The sequence below is a fragment of the Onthophagus taurus genome, chromosome 5 (genome assembly GCF_036711975.1).
Source record: "Onthophagus taurus isolate NC chromosome 5, IU_Otau_3.0, whole genome shotgun sequence".
Lineage (NCBI taxonomy): Eukaryota > Metazoa > Arthropoda > Insecta > Coleoptera > Scarabaeidae > Onthophagus > Onthophagus taurus.
In genome coordinates this window covers 12,101,636-12,108,940 of record NC_091970.1, presented here as the reverse complement: position 1 = coordinate 12,108,940, position 7,305 = coordinate 12,101,636, and the positions used below count along the sequence as shown (strand labels likewise).

General features: G+C 31.8%; 2 long non-coding RNA genes across 2 annotated transcripts; one reads left to right on the top strand and one right to left on the bottom strand.

Moving 5' to 3' along the window:
- Positions 1–4,626: 4,626 nt before the first annotated feature.
- On the top strand, positions 4,627–5,344 carry LOC111427085 (uncharacterized). The gene is made up of 3 exons (XR_011640406.1): positions 4,627–4,826; positions 4,877–5,114; positions 5,172–5,344. It is a non-coding gene; the product is annotated as an uncharacterized lncRNA (long non-coding RNA).
- A 428-nt stretch (positions 5,345–5,772) lies between these two features.
- On the bottom strand, positions 5,773–6,281 carry LOC111427645 (uncharacterized). The gene is made up of 3 exons (XR_002707965.2): positions 6,127–6,281; positions 6,015–6,065; positions 5,773–5,960 (listed from the first exon to the last, which is right to left on the bottom strand). It is a non-coding gene; the product is annotated as an uncharacterized lncRNA (long non-coding RNA).
- Positions 6,282–7,305: the final 1,024 nt, after the last annotated feature.

Below are 7,305 nucleotides of genomic sequence, written 5' to 3'. Positions count from 1 at the left end.
CACAAAATCGAAAAATTTTGAAATTGACGTTTTTGATTTACATACATTTTTATTATAACTCGAAAATTGAAATTATTATTTTCTTTTTATGTAATTAGAATTTATTTTATGATTAAAGAGGATTTAAATTCTTTAATGATTATAGATGATTATATAATATTTATATAACTGTTTAACAATTTAATTAATAAGGATACTCGATAAAGATACTTTTTTGTTTTTGTTTGTGATTTTGTGATAATATATACCCATGTACTATCGGCCAAACCTTATTTACTACATGGCGTAAGGGACAGAAAACAAATCCCCCGCGCGGTCGCTTTGCCGGGTACGGCCGAAGAATCGAAGACTGGAGGGGCGTACTCATTTTCTCTCGAACCTTTGCTCTAGCCTTGTCGTCTCTTCAACCCTGAAGTGCCGGGCGCCCGATGCCAGCTTAAAGTCGAGCGCGCCTTGGATTTGAACAAAAATACACAATTTCGTTTTTACAATTCAAATAACTGTACCAATGTTATGACGTAGTCGATTTTAAAAATTCATAAAATAGTCAAATATATTCATTAAAATAAAATAATTGAACTTTAATAAGTGAAAAAAATTGTTTCTTAATTTTAAATACGTTTCTGTACTGTATATCTTCGTAAAGTTAAAGAATTTAGTTAAAATTCGATATAAAAATCGTCTCTTAATTTCCATTAGTAATATTTTTTTTCTAATCTCATTTAAAATGGCATTTTAACCGTTTAATATTATAGAAAGTCTCAATAATTTCAAGCCATTTACGACCATTAATGCGTTTACGCACCGTTTCTTCACATTTTTTTGCGTATTTTTCACATAAGGCTTTTGCGAATTTTTTTTTCTTGAGTTGATATATTTTTTTTGTAATAAGTCTTAAAATTTTACAATAATTTCTCACCTTCATCGTAAATGGGTAAACAATAAACTTTTTATTTTTTGTACACTTTAGTAATGTTAAAAAATTTATTACCTTATTCACATAAGGTAATATAAAATTTCTGTTGAAACTACCTGTAAACTGAATTTTATAGATTGTTATTTATGAGCATGATAATATTCCATATTATAATGAAAAACCATTTGATTTTGAGTATATAATTCATTTATTTACAAAGAAAATTTTATTTATAATAAAACATTTTATTATATAAGTTATGTGGTAGCAGGTGCCCCGTCATAAACAAATAATAATAATAAGACGTAGAATAGTATTTTTATAATGAATGACTTTCTCATATTACTTCTTTTTTGTAAACAGATAAGAAAAGAGTATAAATAAGGTTCGTTTCCGAATAATAAAAATCATTGTTAATTCAATATTCATTAAGGTAACTTCATAAGGGTCTTTTGGTGTACGCGATTACGAAACAAATAAATAAGTTATTTTTTAAAAATACAACCTCCCGGCTGTAACTCATAACTTATATATATATTTTTTTTTTTTTTTGCGCAGAGGAGGGGAAAATGCCTTACGCACCCCGGCCTACTGATGGCGCCTATAGTTCGTGGGTCGGAAAAATCGTATTTCGGCCGGGAGTGTGGGACTACAATTAATTAGCCCCTGATACCCACTAAAAAACCCCCCTCTCTTCTCCCGGACCACCCGGATTTCTGCGGAAGTCGTTATATCCAGGATTCAATTGCAAGAAAAAAAATATTGATGGTTAATATTAATTTTATTAAGGTTGTCTCAACTTACCGGCTTTGGAAGGGACTCTTCATCCCGCGGGATGAAGAGTTTTATCTTTTTCGTCTTGAGGACCACAGCCAGGTATGCGCTTATTGTTTCTCCCTTGGTTTTGTCGGTCAGCATTGAAAAAATTAAAAAGATTTCATGAAATATTAAGAACAGTTTAATAATAAAAATTATACCTAGTTAATGATGAATAAAATTTGTTATGTCAACATTTAATAATGGGTGTATAACCCGTTATTATTTTGACATTCTTCTAATCGGGATGTCATTGAGCCGACCAATCGCTGACATAAATCCCCGCCACGAAGACTATCCCATTTCCGCATAACGTATTCTTCTAAAATAGCTCGGTCCCGAAATCGTTCGTCAAATTCCCACCCGCGTACCATATAACCCCACACCTCTTCAATGGGATTTAAATCGGGCGAGCGTGGAGGCCATTTTAATCGTTCTACGTTGTTATTGTCTTGAAACCGCTCCTCGACTAACCGAGCGGAATGGATGAGGCTGTTGTCTTGTACAAATGTCAGAACCTCCACCTCATCCTCAGGATATACTGCCCTCACACTTGGAATAAAAATTTCTTCCAAAACCCCAATATAATGCCGAGCAGTAAATGCTGGGGGCGAAACTTTAACCAACGCTCCAAGCCCGGCATCATGTGGTAATTGCAGTAATTTGTCAGATATCATCATCATAGAGTAGTTACAAGGCTCCTTAAAATACATCCGTTTCATTAAAAATCGGGCAAATTTTACTTCAAATTCACATAGATTTTATTGCCTTCTAAAAACAAAATTGATGGGCAGATCAAAAGCATAAAATTATTTTATTAAAAGTTAAACTATTGTGTATTTACATTGTCAAAATAATTATAATTGGTAGTATTATAAGAATTTGACGAACGATTTCGGGACCGAGCTATTTTAGAAGAATACGTTATGCGGAAATGGGATAGTCTTCGTGGCGGGGATTTATGTCAGCGATTGGTCGGCTCAATGACATCCCGATTAGAAGAATGTCAAAATAATAACGGGTTATACACCCATTATTAAATTTTGACATAACAAATTTTATTCATTATTAAGTAGGTATAATTTTTATTATTAAAGTGTTCTTAATATTTGATGAAATCTTTTTAATTTTTTCAATGCTGACCGACAAAACCAAGTGAGAAACAATAAGCGCATACCTGGCTGTGGTCCTCAAGACGAAAAAGATAAAACTCTTCATCCCGCGGGATGAAGAGTCCCTTCCAAAGCCGGTAAGTTGAGACAACTTTAATAAAATTAATATTAACCATCAATATTTTTTTTCTTGCAATTGAATCCTGGATATAACGACTTCCGCAGAAATCCGGGTGGTCCGGGAGAAGAGAGGGGGGGTTTTTAGTGGGTAGCAGGTGCTAATTAATTGTAGTCCCACACTCCCGGCCGAAATACGATTTTTCCGACCCACGAACTATAGGCGCCATCAGTAGGCCGGGGTGCGTAAGGCATTTTCCCCTCCTCTGAGCAAAAAAAAAAATATATATATATATATAATAAAATGTTTTATTATTAATAAAATTTTCTTTGTAAATAAATGAATTATATACTCAAAATCAAATGGTTTTTCATTATAATATGGAATATTATCATGCTCATAAATAACAATCTATAAAATTCAGTTTACAGGTAGTTTCAACAGAAATTTTATATTACCTTATGTGAATAAGATAATAAATTTTTTAACATTACTAAAGTGTACAAAAAATAAAAAGTTTATTGTTTACCCATTTACGATGAAGGTGAGAAATTATTGTAAAATTTTAAGACTTATTACAAAAAAAATATATCAACTCAAGAAAAAAAAATTCGCAAAAGCCTTATGTGAAAAATACGCAAAAAAATGTGAAGAAACGGTGCGTAAACGCATTAATGGTCGTAAATGGCTTGAAATTATTGAGACTTTCTATAATATTAAACGGTTAAAATGCCATTTTAAATGAGATTAGAAAAAAAATATTACTAATGGAAATTAAGAGACGATTTTTATATCGAATTTTAACTAAATTCTTTAACTTTACGAAGATATACAGTACAGAAACGTATTTAAAATTAAGAAACAATTTTTTTCACTTATTAAAGTTCAATTATTTTATTTTAATGAATATATTTGACTATTTTATGAATTTTTAAAATCGACTACGTCATAACATTGGTACAGTTATTTGAATTGTAAAAACGAAATTGTGTATTTTTGTTCGAATCCAAGGCGCGCTCGACTTTAAGCTGGCATCGGGCGCCCGGCACTTCAGGGTTGAAGAGACGACAAGGCTAGAGCAAAGGTTCGAGAGAAAATGAGTACGCCCCTCCAGTCTTCGATTCTTCGGCCGAACTCGGCAAAGCGACCGTGCGGGGGATTTGTTTTCTGTCCCTTACGCCATGTAGTAAATAAGGTTTGGCCGATAGTACGTTCGATTTGTTTTAACGATTTCCGTAATGAAGATAATGTTGTCGGCGTTGATTTAAACCTATTTTAGAGCGGTTTCTGATGATGAACTGTTTAAAATAGATCGAAACGTCAAATGTATTGATAATATAAATAAAAAATCAACAGGAAATTCCTGTATTTAAATTTCTATAATGATATTTTCTTTTTTTAATTTTTCTGTACTTTTCTTTACGTTCAACAATTTCTTTTCACAAAAAAAATGTTAGAATGAAAAGTGTTAACAAAAATGTTTTAAACGCATTTTATTTAAACAGAAAAATACCATTTTTATTTCAACGAAAAGAAAACTGATCATCGCCGTTGACGTATTAACAAAATACCCCGAAAATATCCTAAATAGTTAAACATTCTTTTTGATAAGAAAATCCTTCGTTCTCACCTATTTAAAGAGTCGTTTCGATCCCTTCCTCAAATTACACCCAAAACGGATTTCAAAACAACTACTTACACAAATCCGAACATGTTGTGGGTAATACTTTTTATTAATTTATTTATAACATCTGGTTATGCGACTAAAAATAGTCAACATCATGATGAGCATCATCAAAAGCGAATTTTTGGCTGGCCTAATAGCTGTCGAACTTACAATGATACAAGCGCATCTTTACAACAAGTAAGTTAATTTAAACATTTCAATACCTATCTAACTTTAATACGTTGTAGTCAATTAATAACGATAAGTTGATTTATATGGTTTTAACGACAAGACCCTTCACCGGTCAATGTTTTGAATGTTCCCCAGCAGGATCTGGCAGTTCAATTTATTTTAACTGCAATAGAGGTGGCTTAATTCCACGTAATTTTAATATTGAAAACCCGAAAATAGTCAAATATGTCCCTAAGGAATACGTAATTGTTTATTCGTGCAAAAACGTTGGACTATTTATACCTCGATGGGAAGGTTTGTTAAAAAAATATATAATACCTACCATAGATAACTCATACATTTTTTTTATAGAGTCCGTCTATGTGTTAACCGCTTCTTCTAAATTGACTTCAGATAGAGAAAGAGAAATTAGAGATATCATTACTGGCATGAGACTTCTTTATATTGCAATAAACACTCGTCTTATTTGCCCTTGAAATGTAACGATAAATTGAAATAAAAAGTATATCTTTCAAAATTAGAAATTAAGTTTTTATATTCCTTAGAATCTTTCAGTCTTGCATGGTTGCGATGAAAGATAAGACTACTTCATTTGCGAGCTTAGATTCATTCTCAACCTCGGAGCAGAAATACTCTTTTCCTTATCTTATCCTGAAACCATCTTCCAACCCGCCTGGGTAGCGTGGAAGATTAAATCACCTACAAGATATCACTTACAGAATGTGATTAAAAAATTGTACAAGTTCAAATTTCAATACATTGATTGAATCCAAACAAAATATTGCGTTGTTTTCATGTTATTCAAAAAAAAAACATCGCTCTAGATGGTATATTGATGAATTGATAGAGGTGGTTTTTTTGTCTGCGTTTAGAATTGCAATTTAATATAAATTTTTTGGTCATGGAAGTCTTGGACACCAACATTAAGGTTTGATGAATTAAATTCAACATATTTATTTAATATATTTATTTTTGTCATGCATTTGTCAGTATAACTTTAAGCGTCGCAACCAGCTTGTTCTGGCCAATCACAAACTTGTAAAGTTGGGTTGAAATGTAATCCAGCTGGGCATTCCGTAAGCTCCGGATTTTCACATTTATAGAATAATGTACAATCTTCAGGGTGTGGAAAGAATTGAACTAAAAATATACGATATTGTAAAAAATTCGGTGTTAAAAAAAAAGTGAACTTACTAGCAACAGCATAGGCAATTAATGCCAAGAGAAGCAAAGAAAGAGCTACAGCTACAAGTATTATTATTTAATTAGAATCTTCATAAATTATAAAACATGTATAAAATCTTACCCTTCATCGTTGGTGTACGTTATTGACTAATATGAAGTTAAAACTATTTGCTTGCGCTTTATATTGCTTCTAATCACCTTGATAGACGGTTAAGGTCAATTATAATATTATTGGGCAACTAAGATACTAACAAGTTCATGATTTTTGTTTCTTATCTTATACTGTAACACGGTTATGCTATTAAATTGAAAGTAGTTGATGTATTAATGAAATAAACCATGTACAATGTAAACTGTGTAGAGGTACCTATACGATGTTAGCTCTCAATTAGATAAGATTTTACATGTATAGTATTTTAGTTCGATGACTTTGAATTACCGCTCGTAAATACTCTATCAAGATCAACATCATTCGAGTCACCGTAGTTTTTCTATCAAAATCATAAAACGACAGACGCCGTGCTTATCTTCCTTCTTGTTAACCTTGTACTTACATCTCTTAGAATAACACTGCCAGAAATTCTAGCCCACAATAAAAGAAATTAACTTAGACAATATAAGCACGGAATTCAGAACATTTTAGAAAAATTAACTAAAATTTGGAGCCTTTGCGAGGAGTCATGTCCATGGCGACCTTCACAATCAAAATAATGTCATAAATTCATTTTTATTAAAAATAATTAAAAGTAAATTCGAAGGCGATGCAAAAGAGTTTAGACAATCTTGTGATAATTTTAGCCACATTTTGATCATTTTTGACTGTTTTGAACAAATTTAGACAATCTTTGGTAATCCATGTTGCGAGTCATAATAGTATACTGTACTGGACACATGAGTTGTTATTCATTTTATTATACATTTTATTATTGACAAATTAAATAGCAATACGTGTTGGAGTCGAGTACATTCACTTTAGTATTTTAGATAAGTCAGCAATATTAGTAAGTAGGTTAAATAGGTTTATTAACATGTAAAAGGAGAATAGAATAGAATAAGTCGTCGATGCGTTAACACGAAAATTCTTTTTCTCCTCTCTCGAGGAATCTGGCATCATAAATAAGTTGATCATTACAATACAATAGCGAATCGATTAATATGATTCGACATGTGAGCTGTTCGTTGCATGTCTCGGAGTCGACAATACAGTAACTTAAGTAAGAACACCACACAACATGATTCATAGTAACTATTGACGAATGAAGGCAACAGTCAAGCAACGAATTAGCGAATATGATTCACT